Here is a 21,320-nt window from a genome sequence, read left to right as displayed (position 1 = left end):
AGGCCAGCATCCAGCAGACACACATCAGGATTCTACCCCAGAAAACCAACTCCACCTTCATTAAAACAGGTCAAAGATGAGTGGATGAAGAAGATGTGGTATATATCTACAATGGAGTATTACTCGGCCATCAAAAAGGATGAACATTTACGATTTACATCAACAGATGGAACTGGAGGGTACTGTGCTGAGTGAAATACGTCAACCAGAGAAAGACAATTATCATATGGCTTCATTCATGTGTGGAATATAAGAAACAGCACAGAGATGGTAAGGGAAGGGAGGGAAAACTGAATGGGAAGTTATCAGGGAGACAAACCATGACTCACAGACTCTTAACTACAGGAAACAAACTGAAAACTGCTGGAGGGGAGGTGGGTGGGGGGTGGGATAGTTGGGTGATGGGCATCAAGGAGGGCATGTAATGTGATGAGCCCTGGGTGTTACACAGAACTGTAAATTACTGAACACTACATCTGATACTAATGATATACTATATGTTGGCTAATTGAATTTAAATTTTTTAAAAATGAAAAAATATATCATTTGTGGAAGAAAATAAAAACAGGTCAAAGATAGATAGATTCCCTGAATCCCCTAAGCGCTCACTATTGAAACTTTAATGTCCAGAAGATCAGGGTGGGGAAGCCAGGAAGCTGGACTCGTTCTGTGACTAACTCTGTGGTCTTGAGCAAGAGTCTTTCCTTCTCTGGGCCTCAGGTTCAACATCTGCAAAGTGAAAGGCTTAGATTAAATGATCCTTAAGGTCCCATCTTCTCTGAATGAGGCCCTTGGACCTGCCTAACTTTATAAATGAACAGTGACTGGCCTTCACGATGCCAGCTGCTAAGTAGAGCCCCAAGCAATGGCTGCTGGCTGGAGACAAGACACAACCCACAGAGGAAGGACCTCACAACTACGCCCCCTCATGTCCTTATCAGTTGGGATAAAGAAAAATGCATCAGACTGCTCTCTGATGGGGGGAAGGGACAGGATTCTGACTTAGCCTAAGTCACCTGACTTTCATCCCATAAGCCTAGCTTCTCATAGTAAGACTAATATGCTTGTCAAACTTAAAAAAAAAAAAAAAAGTGACTGATTCATAACAACCCAGCAAAATACCAGAGTTGGAATAAGAGCAAGTCATTGCAACGTGAATCTAGAGGGGAGGTTTCTGTCTTCATTTTCTAACTGACAATGACAAGCTTTTCACAAAACTCTGGCAAGCTGCAAGTCACTGATAAAGGGGACAGCCACTTGAGCAAAGACAGGCCCAGATAGGAGAGGCCACCCAAGTGACCCCTAGGACCCAGGAAAGCCTCACTGGTTTGAAGGTGATGCCCAGCCAGGAGGAGGGAGGGATGTGCTGGGGAGGCTGCTGATGCTACAGGTGGGCCGACACCACACCCTCCCTGGCAACAAACGCTCAAGTTCAAATACCAGGAAAAAATCAACGGTTTCTGCACTCTTAGCCTCAGCTCATTAGCCTCTGGGTAGGTGCTTTCGCTGGGTTCTGAAACTCACATGGACAGGAATGTCCAGACCAGCTGGCTGCCTCCTCCTGGACCTGCCTGCTTCTGCCACACACCCCTTCCTGCCTCCCAGATCATCAGCTCTGCATTTCTAGAAGGTTCTGGTCTTCCACTTCCTCTCTCTCTCCTCCTCCCTCCCCCACCTAGTTTATATCAGCCTTGAGGAAGGCAGAAGGCTGAGAACAGAGCCCCAGGTTCCAGGTGAAGGAGGTGATGCTCCAAAGAGATGAGATCACCCCAAGGTCACAAAGACGGTGCCAAGAATCCAACCCACTCCGGTCACTCCAAGTTGGTGTTCTTTCTCCTGCCACATCTACCTACCAGGGCCCACCAATGCTGCCTCTGAAACGTCTCCCCTCATGCCCATACCACGTTCACACTGGTACATGCACACACACACACACACACACACACACTTACTTCTGTCCAGCTTACTGACGCCAGTTCTCCGCCACCTCCCAGCCTCCCCTCCCGGCAAGGCCACGGCAATCACCTGGACTCCCAGGAGCAGGTGCCATGCTGACCTGCTAAGAGCTGGACAGAGCTGGGACCTCCCATTTCCTGGCTGTGCAACTTACTTAATTTCATTGAACCTGAGTATCCTCGCCTGTAAAAAAGAAAAGGGTGGGGGTGGATAATAACAGACCCTGCCTCATCGGGTTATTTGAAAGACATGAAGCACAGAAAGCTTGCCCTGGCCTGGCCTAGTAAGAGCAGACACACATCCCGGCTTCCCCACAGCCCTGCACTCAAATACCACGCCCCAATTCAACAACCTCCCAGGTTGAAAACCTGTGCCCACACAAAACCTGTACACCGATGTTCACGGAAGCCGTATTTATAATAGCCAAAAAGTGGAATTAACTCAGATGTCCATCCACTCAGGAAAGGAGGAGTAAAACATGATCTATCCCTCTGGTGGAGTATTATTCAGCCATAAAAAAAAAATAAAGTGTTGATAGATGTTCTAATAAGGATGGACCTTGAAAACACTGTGCTGTGTGAAATAAGACACAAACAAGAGGACAAATACTGTATGAGTCCACTTATAGGAAAAATGTAGAAGAGGGTGCCTGGGTGGCTCAGTGGGTTAAGCCTCTGCCTTCAGCTCAGGTCATGATCTCAGGGTCCTGGGATCAAGTCCCACATCAGGCTTTTTGCTCATCAAGGAGCCTGCTTCCCACTCTCTCTCTCTCCGCCTGCCTCTCTGCCTACTTGTGATCTCTCTCTGTCAAATACATACATAAAATATCAAAAAAAAAAAAAAGAAAGAAAGAAATGAGAAGAAAAATGTAGAAGAGGCAAATTCTTAGAGAAAGCAAATCAGTGGTTGCCAGGAGTTGGAGGGGTGGGGGCGGGGCAGAGGGTGTCCAGAGTGACTCCTACTGGGTGTGGGGTTTCTTTTTGGGGTGATGAAAATCTTCTGGAACTAGACAGTGGTGATGTTTGCATGCCTCTGAATAGATGAAAAACAACTCAAATGTACATTTTAAGAAGAGTGAATTTTATGGTATGGGAATTATATCCCAATAAAGCTGTTATGTTTAAAATTGCCATTAAAAAATAACAAAACAATAAAATGACGACTATTTAAAATCCGAAAAGAAAATCCTCCCCAGTTGCCCCATTCTCTATAAGACAGTCTAAATCACGCGGTCATGCGAGATCTCCCAGTCCAGCCCCAGCCCACCAGGGCACAAACCCTGAATTTGTCACTCATGACACACACACCCCCCTCAGTATACCCAGGATGACATTGCAGGCCTGAGCCCCCAACATTCAGCCCCAAGTGGCCCTACTCCTGTGTCAGTCCTGGCTGTTACCCTGAGGCCAGCAATGTGTGCGACTTACAGCAGTCTCCAGCCAGCCCACCTTATCTGTCCCACAAAACCAGGACCTCTTCAAGGAAAGGCTCTGGACCACCTGTTTACCCTCGTACTCTAGTCCCTGAGCCCCAGCCCTCGGGCCACTGTTGTGTCGATACCAACGGCAGAATCCTCAGGACTGCCTGTGTGCTAAACCCTCCTTAACGGAGCTATCCGATGCTGGCCTCCACTCTCCTTGACTGGCACTCTCAGACTGACGGACAGGTGGGGAGACGGGCGGCAGGTAATGCAGGAGAGGTAGGGAGGGAAGTTCATCAAGGTCTTGGTGCAAGGGGAAAAGCTGGGTTTTGGGGCACCTGGGTGGCTCAGTCATTAAGCGGCTGCCTTTGGCTCAGGTCATGATCCCGGGGAGCTGGGATGGAACCCAGCATCAGGCTTCCTGCTCAGCGGGAAGGCTGCTTCTTCCTCTCCCACTCCCCCTGCTTGTGTTCTCTCCCTCGCTGTCTCTCTCAATCTCTCTCTCTCTCTCTGTCAAATAAATAAATAAAACCTTTAAAAAAAAAAAAAAACAAAGCTGGGATTTGAAGAACGGTCTTCCCACCCATTTGAGACATATTGGGAAGCAGCTAGATACATAGTAGGTGTTCTACAGTGTTTCTTTCTGCAAATGTCAATCCAACCATCCCATAATTTGAGTTTAAAGCTGCATACTGGAGAGCAGGCACCCCTAAAATGAGCTCTAAAAATGAAATAAAGAGGGGTGCCTAGGTGGCTCCGTCATTTAAGTGCCTGACTCTTGACCTCAGCCCAGGTCTTGATCTCAGTGTTTTCAGTTCAACCCACAAACTGGAATCTATGCTGGGCAGAGAGTCCACTTAAAAAAAAAGAAAATTAAAAAAAAGAAAGAAATACGCCTGACTGATTTTGCAGTAAAGTAACTAAGAATACACAATACAGGTGGCTGGCTGCACTCAGAATTTTTCTAGGTACAAAAGTGCGGACTGCAGTACAGAGCACAGTGACTTGACATTTTCCCTCAGCGTTAAAAAAAAAAAAAAAAAAAATTAATGAATTTTTCTTCAAAGATCACGTAAAACAGGTTCTGCGTGAATCACACAAAGTCAAAAAGCAATGTGAGGCAGTCCCCACACAGCTCGGTTGGCATGTCTGCAAATGCAAATATTAAATTTTAAAATCTGTTTTTAAAAACTGGTAACACCCAGTGCCCGTGTGGGCACAACGAAACAGGCAGGCTCATACGTTCTACCGGCGAGGCAAGCAACACACTCCTTTTGGAAAGTCATTTGGCGAGGGGTGTCAAGGATTATAAAGATGCCTGGAAATTAAGCTAAAGAAGTAATTTCCGTTTCGCCAAGAAAGCTGCATGCGTGAAAATATGCATCCCTGCAGGACTCGTAACAGTGAAAAATTGGTTTCTGCTTGAATATCTAAATAGAAGAAAGGATAAGTGGATTACAGCACATCCGCACCCGGCAGCATCCTGGGGCTACTCAGAATTATGTCCATATCACCCTTGTATCACCATGGAAGGGGGGTGGCGCTTCTCTTCGTTTAGTTGTTTGGCACTAAAGGATCTGAAACTGTCCCTGCTCTGTGATCACAATTAATTTCGATAACAAGCCACCTGGCATAAATCACAGCTGTAACTACTTTAAAATTACAGTTCTGTGATGAGGGAGGAATATATGGCTTTTTTTTTCCTCCCTTTCTCAAGCTCCTAACTTCCTTTTCATCTTGTTATGCCACCCTTATATAATTAAGGAAAAATACAAAAATAAATAAAAACAAATGCATTTTGTTTTTATCTCACATCACTACCGAGGCCTGAATGAAGCAGCCACTGGAAATGCAGGGCTGCCCATTTACTCTTCTGTTTATCCAAACTGGGCAAATCCTGCCGGAAGAAAATGTCTCAGCAAGGTGACACCTGGCACAGGCCTGTCCCAGTCACAGAGCTACATCTCCAATTAAAAGGGTCACAGCCTAGCAAAGGGCCCCCGTAAACTGGTATAGAAAATGAAGGGTTGACAAGCTGAGGCAATGGGGTTGGGAATTACTGATTTAATTGTTTTATTGATCATGGTCACGATGCTTGACACAAGGGAGGTCCTCGATAGGGATTTGAGGCAGAAATGTTTCACGTGGGAAAACGCACTTGTCCACCCACACTCTGTGAGTGTCCCGGGCCCAACGCACCATGCACACCTCTCGGGGCCTGCCAAGTGTGCACACTAGGACCTGTCAACAGAAACTGTGTCTGGAAGTGAGCACCTCCAGCAGACAGGAAATGGGTACTTTTGTCACCAACCTAAGAACAAAATGATAAGAAAAGTTAAATGTCACTGTGGGAGCAAAGGCCACAGGGGGAGGGGGAACTCATGTTTACAGAGCATCTCTGCACTCTCTCTGTTCTGAGGCCATTTGAGCACGATTTCATAAATTCCAAACACCCTGATTCTAGAACCAACTTGCCAAAGCTTGAACCTGGTTCTTTCATTGATAAGCTGTGTGACCTCAGCCTGGGTGCTTAGCCTCTCCATTCCTCATTTTTCTCTCCTATAAAATGAAGCCAAGAAAGGAACTATATCATTGAGTGGTTCTGAGGACACACTCAGTGGAAACACAGAAAGCACTTAGCACGTTGCCTGGTGCGTGGAAAGCATTCAGCAGCAGCTAATCACTAGTGCTGTGATTCCATTTTGCAGACAAGAAGTGTCTATATCTATCTATAGATATAGATAGATATAGATATAGATATAGATATAGATATAGATAGATATAGGGTGCCTGGGTGGCTCAGTGGGTTGAGCCTCTAACTTCAGCTCAGGTCATGTTCTCAGGGTCCTGGGATCGAGCCCGACATCGGGTTCCCTGCTCAGCAGGGAGGCTGCTTCCCCCCACCCCCCCGCTCCTCTGCCTGCCTCTGCCTACTTGTGATCTCTCTCTCTCTGTCAAATAAATAAATAAAATCTTTTTAAAAAAATCTGTACATCTGTATTTTTTCACTAGAGCAAGCTAAACCCCACACCTGAGGATTACTATGATTTCCCCAAACACACACACACACACACACACACAAAAACATTTAGTGCTGTCATGACAAAAGGTAAAAAGATCATAACTGGAAATAAGATAGTACCAGAAGGCAGTAAACCCAAATTCTAGTCAACTGTAATTGGGGGAAATACAAGCTTTGTGTCAGGGCTGTTCTTTCCACTCATCCCTTCAACAAACGTCTTTGGGTGACAGGCTCTGCTCCAGGCGTGAGGACGGAGCCAGGCACACAGAGAGGGACCTTACCTCCAGAAGCTCAGGTTCCAGGGCGTGGGCAAATAGAATAAGGAACTACTAACAGTTTCAGGGGGTGAGAAGGACAGAGGACGTGAGGCAGGACAGCGGGATGGGGGCTCTGGCCAAAGGCCTAAGAAGCAGCCAGGAAGACGTGGGGGCCGTGAGGGCCCCTGAGAGAGACAGCAGGCAGGTTCCTGGGCCCACAGCATGGCGGCAGCTGGAGTGGGAAATGAGGAGGCTAAAAGGGGGTGGGTGGATGAGACGCAGTCAGAGGGGAAGGAGGGGTCTGCCCGCGCCCAGACCTGAGCTTCAGGGCCTCGCAGACCACCACCTGCCTGGGCTGATACTAAGTGTGACACGAAGCCACAGGGCGTTTCAAGCAGTGGAATGACGGGAGTTTGTGGGACAGGAAGAGTCTCGGCGTGAGAGTAAAAGAGCCTCACATAGGGCTGGCACTTCATAAAGGGTCCTTCTCCACAGGTTTCCCTGTCCTCGTGCCACTAACCCTCTGTAACCCTGGACAGTTGTGCACATTCTGGCCTCTGTTTTGGGGCAAAAAGCGGGGGGGGGGGGGGGGGGGTGTCAGTAGTTCTCAGCCCAGGCTGCACATTAACACCATGTGAAGAGTTCAAAGAAAAACACTAATGAGCAAGGCTGGGGATGGGGTACCCACCCACCCAGATACTCAAATCCCACGACTCAGGAGTGCGGGCACCGATCCGTATTTCCTAGAAGCTCCACAGATGGGGGCCTGTTGAGAAGGACCCACTTAGAGGGGCTTCTAAGGCCTTCTTCCCCCTCAGGGGCGTAAGCACTACCCAGGAGGAGCGCCCAAAGACACAACGTGCTGCCTTTGGGAGCGTGAGTTCTTCCTCACCGAGGACACGCAAGCAAAACTCACGTTCTCAGAGATAAAACTCAAGAATCAGACACCCTTCAAAGGTCTCTTCAGAGGGGGGCATCTGGGTGGCTCAGTTAAGGGTCTGCCTTTGCTCAGGTTGTGATTCCAAAGTCCCGGGATGGAGCCCTGAGTTGGGCTCCCTGCTCAGCAAAGAGTCTGCTTCTCCCTCTCTCCCTGTCTCTCTTTCTCTGCCCCTGCTCATGCTCTCTCTCTAATACATAAATAAAATCTTTCAAAAAAATTTTTTTTTCCAAAAAAGATTTTGAGATTTTATGACTTGTTAGGTGACACACCCCTGAGCAAGTCCTAAGCCCCAGAGAGCAAATAAACAGCAAGTACACCGCTCCTTGCCTTTCTTGTGGCCACAGCAGACATCGCCAGTTGATCCCAGCACCATCTCCTGCTGAGCAGGCCAACCCCACTGATTGGACACTCCCTTCTATGCAGGACCCCACGTAGCCACTATCAATCACTTGCCGATGGACACAAACTGGAACCCATTTGTCTTCCCTGGTCTAATGTCTCAGAGTCCTTTCTCACTCTCAATGAACCTTTTTATCTTCTCACCAGGAATGATTACCTACCAAGTTGCCAGGCAAGGTGCTTAGCTGGTTTGAGGCCAGACTGTGAAATCACGCATTCCATTCCTGACTCTCATACTCTCTGTCCTCCCCAGGTGACATCCCGAGCCAGACAGCTGCACCCCCAAACATTTACCGGACAGGGCCTGAGACAGACCGTAGATAAGATCAGGGCAAGCCAGGGCTATTCCTGGAAAAACTCATGGGAGCTGATATCACTGAGTCGCCCCAAATGGGACACTGTGTGTGTGTGTGTGTGTGTGTGTGCGTGCGCGCGCACGCGCGCACACACCAGACACCATACTGGGAGCCTCCCCATGCATTTTCTTGTGGAATCGAGATCCCCAGCCTCTGAGGTGTTTACGTCCCCATTTGGCACATGAGAAAATTCAGGGCTTTGAAAGCATTGTGTTGCTATTGGTCACAAAGCCAGAGAAGATCCTGGAATAGCCACATCCCTGGCTCTGGGCAAGTCCCTTCATCTCTGTTGCCTCCTCTCTACAACAGACGTGACCACCGATCAGCACGAGGGTAAAAGGAGGGCCCCATACACAGTGTAGACGGTACAGTGGACATTGCGGAATAACGGGCTAGGATCCCGGTAAAAGAAAATGGAGCCCCAGACAGCAGGATGTCCAGACCAGGTCTGGCGCACACGGACTTCGGGAGCACTGGAGCGGCTTCACAGAGTGCTGTTTTCCTGAAAAGCTGCATGCACGCTGAGTTTTCCGAAAGCCAATTGTCTTTGCCACTGGCCAGCCGGCATCACCAGGAAGTTCAGTGGATTTCCCAAGTTTCTCCTCCTGCCTCATTCCTGCTGGTGTCTCCTCTCCAGCTCGGACAGAATTATCTCTAGGCTTATGCCCTGGGGCCTAAAAGCTGAAAATTGCTACAGGGAGCTGCTGGGAGGGGGAACTTGGCAGTACCTCTCTTTGTAATAGGATCTCCCTTTGACTGGGTCTATCTCGGGTGTGGAACTTGGCACATTTGAGCCTCTCCCTCAACCTCACATCCCCAGCTGCACACCTACAGCATTAACACTGGCTTCTCCCCCACCCTGGAGAGAGAGGAGGGGAATAATGTAAGTTATCCCCATCTTGCAGAGCAGGAAACTGAGGCCGAGAACACACGGAGTGATGATGCATAGGAATGAACCCCCAGGTGCCAAGACTCCTTGCACAGTGCTTCCTCTCCCACAGTATCCCTAAAAACTCTCCCTGAGCAAGAAGAGAATCAAATATGAGCCCTCTTCTGAGACCTAGCAACCTGGCTGTCTGTCCCATCTATAAAACTCTGGTTCGTGGGTACCTACTATCTCACTGGGAAGGTGGATCAGTTACCAACAGGATCTCATGGAGACGGAGGGACAGCCAGCCCCCACTACTGAGACTGCCAGGTACCAGCAACCTAAACCTTTGCTTCAACACAGGCACTGCCCAAAGCCATGGTTCTCAACCAGGACACGGTCCCCCTCAGGGGACATTTGGCACTATCTGAAGACATTTTTCATTATTACAAGTGTGAGTGTGTGTTGGTGGGGGAAGGGGTGCTTCCAGCATCTAGCAGGCAGGGATGTCACTAACCATCCTACCACGCACAGGACCGTCCCCAAAACAACAAATTAATGGGGCCCAAGCATCCATAGTGCTGTGGTTGAAAACCCTGGTTTAAAGGAAAAGAAGGCCTCACTCACCCCAACCACACTCTCAAGGGCAAAGCTGAAATGCCAGATTTCAGGGGAGAGCAAAGGCTCAGTGCTACACACATATCTTCCAAAAGAAATCAAAAGACTGGTGGCAAACTCAGTGGTCAGAAAGAGGCTGAGGGTCTAAGTCCCACCCCAGTATATTTATCCTCTCTTTATTATTTATCAAGTGTGCTGAACAATTCTCTGTAATATGTACTTTATTTTATGGGCCTCCTATAACAACCTGAGAGCTGAGTCCTATTATTATCACTATTTTATAGTTAAGAAAATTGAGGCACGGAGAGGTACTAACATGGTCAAAGTAAAACAAGGAATTCCCACCCAGGCATCTGTTTCTAAAGCCCTGGGTTTTAACCATTGCATTATAGTGGCTTGGTCCCATGAACGAGCCCAGAGTGAGACTATCAACAAAGGTAACATCATCCTGCCTGATGTCCACCAGCATAGGAACAGACTCCCAGAAGCCAGGTGCCAGGAAGCCAAATTGGAGGTTATCATTGATGTTACAGAAGCCCAGGTCTGAGCTATGAAAACAATTTCAGTATCAAGTCTAAACTCTAATGAGAATGCAGGATCAGAGAACAAGGAAAGAGATTGTTTTGGGGGAGAATGGTTTGCAGGATAAGATGAGCCTGAGAAACAGGCTGAGGCATAAAATCAGAAGATGAGCATTTGATGATGAGACCAAGCTGTATGGAGCAGGTAGTAGAGCAATGGAAGAGACATGAGCTAGGCTGGAGAGTGGTAGAGTTCAAAGATGTGCTAGTGCTCAGCAAATAATTCCTGGAGGGAGAATTTAATGAGCGGGGATGGTCTCATCAGCAAGGAGAAATGGCCACCAGGACCATTATTCTGCTCCAGGAAAGGCTAGCTTTGGTTGGTTGTATGGGATCTCTCTCTTCTCTCATGCTCTTCTGCTCTAATTTAACTGAAATCATTCCCTTCTAGAGACAGTTGTAATTCAGAGGCTAGAACAGCATCTTCAGACAGGCCAATATGTCTTAAGGAAAAGCTCTCATGCTTACATCCCCTACAATTTCTCTTCACGCAGTGAGATTTGGTGCCCATTTTAGATAATACTCGCGGGCATCAAGGCTCACAAAAGTTGAACACCTTCAGAGAAGATCTCAAACCTTGGGAACATGACAACCACAGCCCCGAAGTCAGGAGATGTTGTGTTAATGAAGAGGGGTAATTGGAAGTGAAAAGTTAAGGAGCTGCCAAACATCACAAACTGGACTTGGTGCCTTACACACCTTCCCTCACTTAACCCTAATAACTCACGGCCTGGCAATCGTTATCACCTTCCAGATGACACAACAGGTTCCAAGTAGCTTAAGCACCTGGGCAGATAGAAGAGTGTGGATTTGGACCCATCCTTCTGCTAATACCAAAGGCCCATACTCCTCTTCTTACAGGACCCTCTTAAGTCATATGTGCCCAAGTTCAAGCTCTATGAAACCCAGACTCACTCCCAACAGTAAGACCAAGACTCCAACAAGATGGCATTATGTCATTTATTTGATTAGGGCCAAGGCCACAAAGTTTCAGGAACTCTTTATCACAGATGGTTCCAGAATCCAAAATCCATGGCAAAGACTATCTTATCTTTTGTGGCTTTGGGAAGTAATTTACTTCTGCCACGTCATGACTCTGGGCAGCACCCACCCATCCCACAGAAGACGGCCCTCCTACATTTGAGACCTGCCCTCACACCCAGCTGTCCGTGCATGTAAGCAGTCCTGTTTGGCTCCCTCTTGTGCCCCCAAAGAAGCCCACACCCAGCTGGCTGAGGTACATGGCCACGGACCAGGTCATAACTCTTGGGACCTCAGTTTCCATCTCCATACCTACATCATAGGATTACATGAGTTCATATGTAAAAAGTGCTGATGATAATTCATAATTAATATTCAGCCTGTGGCACCAGCTACTGTTATTTCTATAACCTCAATTTATCCAAAGACAATCATCAGAGATGTGTTCAGAGATTGAATCCCAAAGTCATCTGAATAGGATTGATCACGGCAAAGAAAAAAAAAAAAGTCAAAAACAAACTGGAAGATTAATCACAGGAGAAATGAAATAAGGAACCTCTGTATAGGATACAACCGCTAAAAGTTACCAAGAGAAAAGAACATCTCCTGGCAAAGGAAAATGTTTGCAATATATTGTCACTACTTTGCAAACTGCCCCAAGTACAGACAGGAGAGTGAACTGATTTCTTTATGGTTGCTGAAAAGATTCTGGATGCAAATTTCACATCTAATCTACAATATGTCCATATTTGTTTGTTTCCAAAGAATATTAGAAAATATTTCCCTCTACGTAAGAGTGATGCTCCAGGAAAAAGCCTCATGTTTATGCTGTAGCTTTCTGGGGTACCCCCCTAGGGATGCATTTGCCCCCCTCATTGTAATACACACACACAAATATAAGTTACGAAACATGTCTAGCAGGTAATCCTATTTTAGGATGGATGGATGGATGGGTAGGGAGGGAGGGAGGGAGATGGAAAATAAAAACATAAAGAAAAAATTACCATTCAAAATAGTTTAGGGGAGTGGAGATTACAGATAATTTTGCTTTCTTCTTTTATTTATCTACGTTTCCAATTTTTTTAATATAAAAAAATGCCAACCTAAACTGACTCACCTGGGAATTAAATCAACCCCCTCTGGATGAGGACCCTCCAGTCAAGTGGGGTCTAAGGGCCTCCAGAGCATCAGCATGAGGTCCTGTGCAGATCAGCACGGGTGCAGTGAGGGCAGCACAACCTGGAGGTTAAAATTCTGGGCTGTGAGGCCAGGCAAGGCCAAGTGGGAGTCCCCACTAATCACCAGATGGCTGATGGTCCCTCAGAACTTCAGAGTCCCCAAGATCTGCTCCTAAGTTCTCAGAGTACATGACACAGTAGGCAGGAAAGGTTTGCTTTCTACCTAACCCATTAACCAAAGAACACAAAGTTATAGCCAATAGCTTGTGCTACAGAGGTGTTCTTCAGAGGCGGTCCCCCTGCAGTTTCCAGAAGGGCAGCTACTTAAGAGTAGGCCCCCTCGGTGTCCAGTGGACCCGCTCCCTTCCTAGGGACCACCCTGAAAGCTGGTCCCTCTTGTACCAGCCACTGCAAGACCCTGTTCAGCTACATTTGGGGGCATTTACAGTGCATAACTGGGGACTTTATATACTGGTTTCCCACTGTCTCTGGAAACAAAAGCCACCCCCACCCCTCCCCCACATCCTCTGCCACTCGAAGGCCTATCCTAGCAGTTTCCAGTTTCTCGGACAATGCCGAAAGCCACAATAAGAAATTCATACTCTGTGCACTTCAGCACACATACGCACAGAGTATATGTAACGGAAACAAATTTCATGACACAACGCTTACCTTTTCGACATGCAGTAAACCCTGAAACTCTCTAGTCCATCATTCTTTAATGCTGCTCATAACTTACTAAATTGGTTTTACGGCCCATGGTTTTAAACAGGCTGCTTTCCCGCAGCACTATTTATGTATGTTTGGTTTTCCAAACTTCGCCCATGTTCTGGATCATATTAGGTGGAACCATGTTTGAGGGCCAATAGTCAAAGGACAAAAAATAATATTTCATATGGTTCAACCTAAAAGTATGTGCCTCTTGTACACTGATTCTACATTTAATTAAGTTTTACAACTAGGCTACACTATGTGCAAAAGACAGATGACACCTGAATTGGACAAGTCACTTAGAGACAGATTGAGCCACACTTTAAGTGGGAAGGACAGGGGCACCTGGGTGGCTTAGTTAAAGGTCTGGCTTCAGCTCAGGTCATGATCCCAAGGTCCTGGGATCAAGCCCCACATTGGAGAGCCTGCTTTGCCCCCTGCTTGCTGCTGCTCACCCTACTCGTGCTTGCTCTTTCTCTCTCTCCCTCTCTGTCAATCTCGCTCTCTGTGCGAGATTTATTTGACACAGAGAGAGAGAGCACAAGCAGAGGGAGTGGCAGGCAGAGGGAGAAGTAGGTAGAGGGAAAAGCAGGCTCCCTGCTGAGCAAGGAGCCTGATGTGGGACTCAACCCCAGGACTCTGGGCTCATAATCTGAGCAGAAGGCAGACTATAAAATCGTTTTAAATAAATAAATAAATAAATAGTGGGAATGACTCACAGGAATGCTGTAAGCTCATATATGCTGAAGGGCTTTGTAACCTATAAGGTAAACATAATTTTTTAAATCTTTCTAAGAGCTAATGTATGCCAGTACCCCCAGCAAAATAAGATGATAAAACAACAGCCAACATCTTTTTTGAGGGTTTATTTCACGCTAAGAACATGTTATGTGGATCCATTTAATCCATATTTTTGTTGTCCCCATTTTCCAGATGAGAACAAGTACAGCTCTGAGCATAAGAGTTCTTGAAGGAGTCAGGTCTGTCCGACTCCCAAGATGGTATGCTAAACTATACCCACACCGAGCTCTCTGCAGCTCTCTGTCTCCGGGCTCAGGAAAAGGACTGCCAGCAAGGTCCACTTCCAGTGGGTAAGGAAGAGCACCTATGACACAAGGACATGAGAAGAAGGCAGTCCTTGGGCCAGGAGCAGGAGCTGCAGGACCGCCTTGCAGCTGTAGAAACCAGTGGTACAGTCAGGACAGACTCCCCTGCTCTCCCACCTCCTGCAATTAGAACCAAGGTTTATATCTTTACTTTTGATTGGTGGTATTAAATAACTCCTCTTGGCCCTGCAGGAAAGGTACCCAGAGCAGAGAGGCAGCCACAGCCAGAGCTGGCCAGGTCACAAAACAAAGAGAAATGCTCAAGTTAATGCAAGCAGAACCCTATTTTTTAAAGACCACAGTCAGTAGTCCTATGCTTCTCAGTGGCTAGGACGACACTGGACACTCTTCACTCATATCTTGTGGTCATTTAACCTATATTAATTATATTCACTGTCAAAAGAGAAATATAATTTGTTACTTTTTTAAGATTTATTTCTTTATTTGAGAGAGAGACAGAGCAGGGGAGGGACAGAGGGCAAGAGAGAGAGAATCTCAAGCAGACTCCTGCTGAGTGCGGAGCCTGATACAGGTTTTGATCTCACAACCCTGAGATCGTGACCTGAGCCAAAACAAAGAGTCAGACACTTAACTGACTGAGCCAGCCAGGTGTCCTGAGATACGTTACTTTAAATTATGCTATCACGGAAGCGTACATGGCTCCACATTATACATTTGAATACATATATATGCATATGTGTGTGTGTAAACATTCTATTGTGGACTTAATCTCTTAAATCCAATTTAAAAGATTCTGTGGCACAATTTTGACAAGTCATAATTATGGCCGTGTGCCCTAACTTGAAAATCTAAATCCTGAGAAAATGGAATATTCTATTAAATATTGTTCTATTTCTGTACCCATTTATAAAGAACTTTGACATAATGAGATCTCAACTTATCCAACTACCCTGTGTGAGAAGTACTATTAGTATTATTAGCATTTTAGAAATGTGAACTCTAAGGATCAGAAAGGTTCAGGCACCTGCCCAAGATCACAGCTAGTTAGATGGGAGAGGCAGGATTCTAACCAAGCAATCCGGTTCCAAGCTCTATAGTCTCTTCACCATCCAGGGATCTTATTTATTTCTGAGTCCCTGAAGAACAAGGGCCACATCGAAAATAGTTGGAAAATACACATATTTCCAACACAAATGAGAGCCATAGGACAAACTTCTTTAATTTCCCAAGACCCTGTACAAATCAATAACAAAATGGCAATCTTTTTTCTTTCTTTTTAATGAACAGGGAGTTAGCTAGAAAGTAAAGAAGGAAGGAAGGAAGGAATGCAGATGTCCAAAACATAGGAAAAAATATTCCACTAATTCAGAGATATAAATAAAAGTAGCAAGATACAATTTTTCACCTCTCAGACTGGCACACATTTAAAAATTTAACAATCCTCGGGGCGCCCGGCTGGCTCAGGCAGTAAAGCATGCAACTCTTGATCTCAGGGTTGTAAGTTCAAGCCCCACGTTGGGTGCAGAGATTACTTAAAGAAAAAAAAAAAAAACTTTAAAAGATTAAAAAAATAAAATTTAATAATCCTCAGTTCTCAAACCTATGGGTGGGTGCAGGCAAACTGGAGCAATGTTTCTGGAGGAAACAACAACAGCTACCAAACTTTAAATGCATATACCCTCTAATGCAACAATCCTAAAATTAGAAATTTATCCTATGGATATCCTTGTGAAAGTGACAAGAAATTGGCATGAAAGACATTCTCTGAAGCGTGATTTGTAAAAGGCTTGGGGAAGGGGCACTAAAAACAGTTAAAGTGTCCCCTAATAAGGGCATGGTCAAATAAATCACGGTAACTTCACACATCAGAATCCCAAGCAGTCATTTAAAAGAATGAGTTAAAGCTGTCAGTAAAGGTATTAAATAATCTCTAAAATAACAAAGTAAATTAAAAGGCTAAGTAGACTCCAATATATACATAAAGTTTTCAATGTAATTATTTTAAAAGATTAATGCAGATACATGTATACATTACAAAGAAACATTTTTCCTCCTGGAAGGAAACCAAGGATACCCACAGTGATTACCTCGGAAGAAAACTGATATTTTTCTAACGCTATACAGCTTTAGATTGGAGGATTTTTAACCTGAGAATCCTAGGCTGTTTCAAAAAGTCTACGAAACGCTTGAAATTGGATACAAAGTTGTAAATATGTGCATTCCTTTTAGGGAGAAGATACTTCTCTTTTACATACTCTGTAAGGGTCTCATACCCCCACCTCACCCCCCAGAAAGATTAAGAACCACCGTGTTATGGACTCCACACTGGTGCTAAGTTTTAATATTCACTCACTTATTTACCCAGAAGCCATGAAATAACACTGGGCTAGGGCCCGGCTCAGGCACCCAGAAAACCACCACCCATTCCTACCCTGGAGAAGGAGATAGTTTGGAGCATAATGACAACATTGTCTGCTCAAGACTCAGAAATGGCAACAGGGTACAGCTTTCCTCTAACAGGAAGAAGGAAAAGTGGAACTGAAAATTATTTGCATGTTTAAAATTAGACCTTCTGTGGGAGCTGACACTACGTCGCTTTCAAAAGGCCCCCTAATCCACCGTTTTAGTCCCACCAGCCCCTCCCCCCAGGCATTTACATGTCATGAAAATTCTGAGACAATGGGATGACTACAGCTATCACTAATAAGGAAGTAATAACAAATTTCCTACAGCTCCCGTCCTCTGCAGGGTCACCAGGAAAGCCACACAAGGCAGTGACAAACTACAGTGGACTTCTCTCGCCTGAGATAACTGCCGTTTCCAGGGATCTCGACTTAGAGACCCTCTGCCCCCACTTATCCCTGTCAGGGGTGCGGGAGGTGGAGGACAGCGAGGACATCACACACACACACACAGCCTGTATCACACTTGTGAGCGGCTGGCTGGGGGCGATCAGAGTAACCTCTCACTCCCAAGGCCTGTAAGTCACGAATGCAGGCAGCCTGCTGTGTGCCCAGTACTTCCGAAACTGAAGCAGTTTTTCACCTTTACAAGTTTGCCATAACCATATCATCATTTCATAAACAGGTACCCACTATTTTTCTTCAGATCAGCTTTTTATTAAACATAAATAATTTATACGCCAAGATACTACATTTAGCCTCACTCTACCTATAAAATCATGGGCATGTTATGCAACTTACTATTTTTTTATTAATACCCCCTAAAATAAATAATTCCTAACATTTAAAAAAAAAAAGTTTTGTGACTGAGCTAAGTTTACCATGCATGCCCACAGGCGTCACTCTGTGAGAAGCGCCTGATAAGGATTTGTTATATGAACTAATGTTGTGAAGCCCCACTTTTTCTCCCCAAACAACAGCCGTAGCCACAACCTTCGAATCATGCCTTAGATTTCATATGGCAGTTCCTCTTCTATCATATTTGCTCCTCTTCAGCGGCCCCGGGAAGCAGGAAGTGTTAGTCCCATTTTCCAGATAAGGAAATGAGGAGTCACCGGGGTTAAGGGACTTGCCCAAGTTTATGCAGCAACTAAGTGGCAGAGCGAGGACCCGAACCCAGGTCTTTCCACTCCAGAGCCTGGCTCCACAAAGACTCAGGCTCTCAAAGCAAGACGAGCAGGAAGGAGGTACCTGGGTTGTCCGTATCACAAACAGAGCAGACCCTATAGAGTACAAGATGCAGAGAAGCCAAAAGGACTCCCTGCCCCATCAAGGTTCAGAACCCACAAGCCCGCTCTTCACCACAAGTCTGTCCTCATGTCTCACTTGCACACTGAAGAACTTCTCTAAAATATATGACTTTGTACAGTACGAGACCGTAAACGGGAGCAGTGAAGGCAATAGGCCTGGCTCTAATGAATCCCAGTTATAAATCCTGGGTAAGCACAGAACCCCAGTTTTCTCTCAGATAAAATGGGAACATGAACAGCACCTACCTTTTAGTATTTCTGAAATGGTCAAATGAGATAATGCATTCAAACCCTGACCACAGTATCTGCCACGTATAATGTTACCTATTAATTATAATATTACCAGCAGTGTGAGGTTAAAGAGGAAATATACAGAAAATTGCCTCTTACTCTGCACTCAAAATAATTCCCTTGGCCAAGCAGTGAATGGACTAAGAAGTAATTGCAGGCCATGTGTGGGCTAAACCCAGGCCTACAAGTCATCCAGCAACTCTACCTCGGCCTCAACCCCAAGCAAAAAATTACTTTTGGGAGCTAAATAACCTCTTTGCTGACCAAAATTGTTCACTCAGGAGCCAGGATTCTCCCTGCTCAGGAAAGCTTGGGGATCCGTGGTTGTCTTCATGGTGGGGCTCAACTTGAAATCAGCTCAAAGTCACAGTCTAACCATAAACCAGCCTGCTCTGTTTTCTTAAACTGTCTGCAAACAAAACATAATCGTTTGGTTTCTCCATTGTTGTTCTGAAGCAAAACAAAATATTTGAAGTCACCCATATGAGATTTTAACAAGCAACTTTAAGAGGAGTCAACATATTTTTTGTAGTCCGGATGAAGCAGGTAGGTAAGCAGGCTTAAGAATTAGCTATTATAGATCACAGATGCAAACACTTATTATTCACCAGGAAACAAGAAAGCAAAGAAAAAACAAATCCAACAAAACAAGACCAACAAAACAGCTATCAGTCGCCAGCTTCTTTCTTTCTTTCTTCCTTTTTTTCTTCCTTTCTTCCCCCTTCCCCCCCCCCCCCATTTTAAAGCAGCCCACTTTCAAGCTCTTTCTTAAAGAATCTGTCAGGACTATTTCCCAAGAAAAGGAGGGGAGGGTGCCAGGGGACAGGACCATTCGGTCACAGTGCCTAAAACATTCACATAAACCAAAATTAGTGTGCAAAAATGCTACAAGAATGGGTGGAGTCAGACACTTCAACTAGCACTGTCCTCATGTTGGAATCATCTCTGACAGTTCTTCCTGTCTTGAAGAAGGGGAATGAGATGCCAGGGTCAAAAATGGCTTTTCCGGCCCGTACTAAGCACTGGAACTTCCAGCATCTCCTCTCTTCAGCCTCCAAACCCATCCCTATTAATTCCCTCACAGAGCTGTGTCTTTTCCACGCCTTGACCATTTTTTTGACCTGCTACAGTTGCTTCCATGTAACACACACACACACACACAGCCCATCCAAGTTTCAGAAAACCAATCAAATGTTAGGGAGGCAGCCTGATATCTTCACCCACATCTCCTAAAGGTACAAACTTCAGAAATCTCAAGTATGACTTCCAATCTCAAACATGTTTCCTTTTGAAAAATTCAATTTATACCCACAGTATAAGGCTTACCCAGTGAGGTAGGGCTATGCCTATAGTTAAAAGTGACAGCAAAGGGACATCTGGGTGGCTCAGAGGTTAAGCCTCTGCCTTCTACTCAGGGTCCTGGGATCGAGCCCCACATCAGGCTCTCTGCTCAGTGGGGAGCCTGCTTCTCCTTCTCTCTGCCTGCTTCTCTGCTTACTTGTTATTTCTGTCAAAAAAATAAATAGGGAGGCGCCTGGGTGGTTCAATGGGTTAAAGCCTCTGCCTTCTGGTCGAGTCATGATCCCAGGGTCCTAGGACCAAGCCCCGAATCAGGCTCTCTGCTCAGTGGGGAGCCTACTTCCCTTACTCTCTCTCTCTGCCTGCCTCTCTGCCTACTTGTGATCTCTGTCTGTCAAATAAATAAATAAAATCTTAAAAAATAATAATAATAATAAAATCTTAAAAAAAAAAGTAAGAGCAAAGTAAAACATGGCAGAAGAAAGAAAAAAAAAAAAAGAGAGAGAGAGAAAGTATCAAGAAAAGACTAGGCAGAGGCACATAACACAAGTTTCAGTCCCAGCTCCTCCACTGTCTTGCCAGGTGACCTCAGCCTGATCGCCGTCTTCTCTAGGCCTCAATATTCTCACCTAAAAAATAAAGGGTTTGGGCTATCTTGAAAGTCTGATCGAAAATTCCCTGAAGTAGCCACTCTCAAAATGAACTGTCAACTGTGGATTTTGAAAACACTTTTTCAGAGAGCCTTTTAGATTTCCTATTTTATAATGTATCCCAAAATGAGAAATAGTTGCCTTGAGTTTCCACAGAACACATTAGAGAGGAAGGAAATATCTGAAGAGGGGACAAGCAGACTGAAATACAAGGAAGAATTGGGCAAGTAATTGATTTACCCCAGACATTTTTTCACTGATTCAAAGCATAGCTAGCAACCCCCCATGGACAAAGTAAAAACATAATATAATAAAAAATATATGTGTGTCAAATTAAACTAAAAATAAATGAAGAACAAATACTTCTTTAGTATAAACTTTGGTCCAAGAGATCTTCAATTACGAGGCAATTTTCTTTTTAATCTCGTAGACTGCTCTATGTGAATTTCCTTACAGGGACAGGGAGAAGGCGGTCCATACACACTGTGTCTTAACGAAACCCCATCTGGACACCTTTTAATGTTTACAAAGCTCTTTCAGACATTAGCCAGTGGACGCTCCTCAAACAATTCTTGGGGGCAGGTGGTGTTAGCCCACCCTACAAACGCTATTAAAGAAGGTGTGGGAAACTGAAGCCCGGCCCTAGAGCTAATTGAGTGTTTTCTGCAGGAGGAGGTCATACTGCCTTCCAAGGTCTGCTGAAGAAAACTGGGAGGGGAGGTGTGCACCCAGAGCAACTCTTTGGGTGTGAAGAGTTCCTACAGGCCCCAGGCCCCAGTTCCCTTATCCTGCCTTGCTAGGCTTCTTTGCGGCCCCAAGGATGGTGTTTCTGTTCTCAGACAATCCTGTATCTGTGCTTGAAAAGTTTTCCCTGAAACCAGGTTCCATCCTTAGCCAATAACTCATTTCCCGGGCTTCCAACATTGTCTCCTTAGAGCTGTTGTTTGTATAAAACAAGCGAGATTTTCATTAACAAAATGCACAATAGGGGTATCACCAGGCCACTTTCGTTCG

The 21,320-nt window shown here is 45.5% G+C and overlaps 1 protein-coding gene across 1 annotated transcript in view; it reads right to left on the bottom strand.

Annotated features, from left to right (window-relative positions):
• PTPRJ (protein tyrosine phosphatase receptor type J) overlaps positions 1-21,320 on the bottom strand; it is a 162,542-nt gene that overhangs the window by 139,806 nt on the left and 1,416 nt on the right. The gene's annotated exons all lie outside the window — the stretch shown is intronic.

Source organism: Mustela nivalis, assembly GCF_964662115.1.
Source record: "Mustela nivalis genome assembly, chromosome: 9".
Taxonomy (NCBI): Eukaryota; Metazoa; Chordata; class Mammalia; order Carnivora; family Mustelidae; genus Mustela; species Mustela nivalis.
Note: the sequence above shows the minus strand (reverse complement) of the source record. Positions and strands in the feature narration are given on the sequence as shown.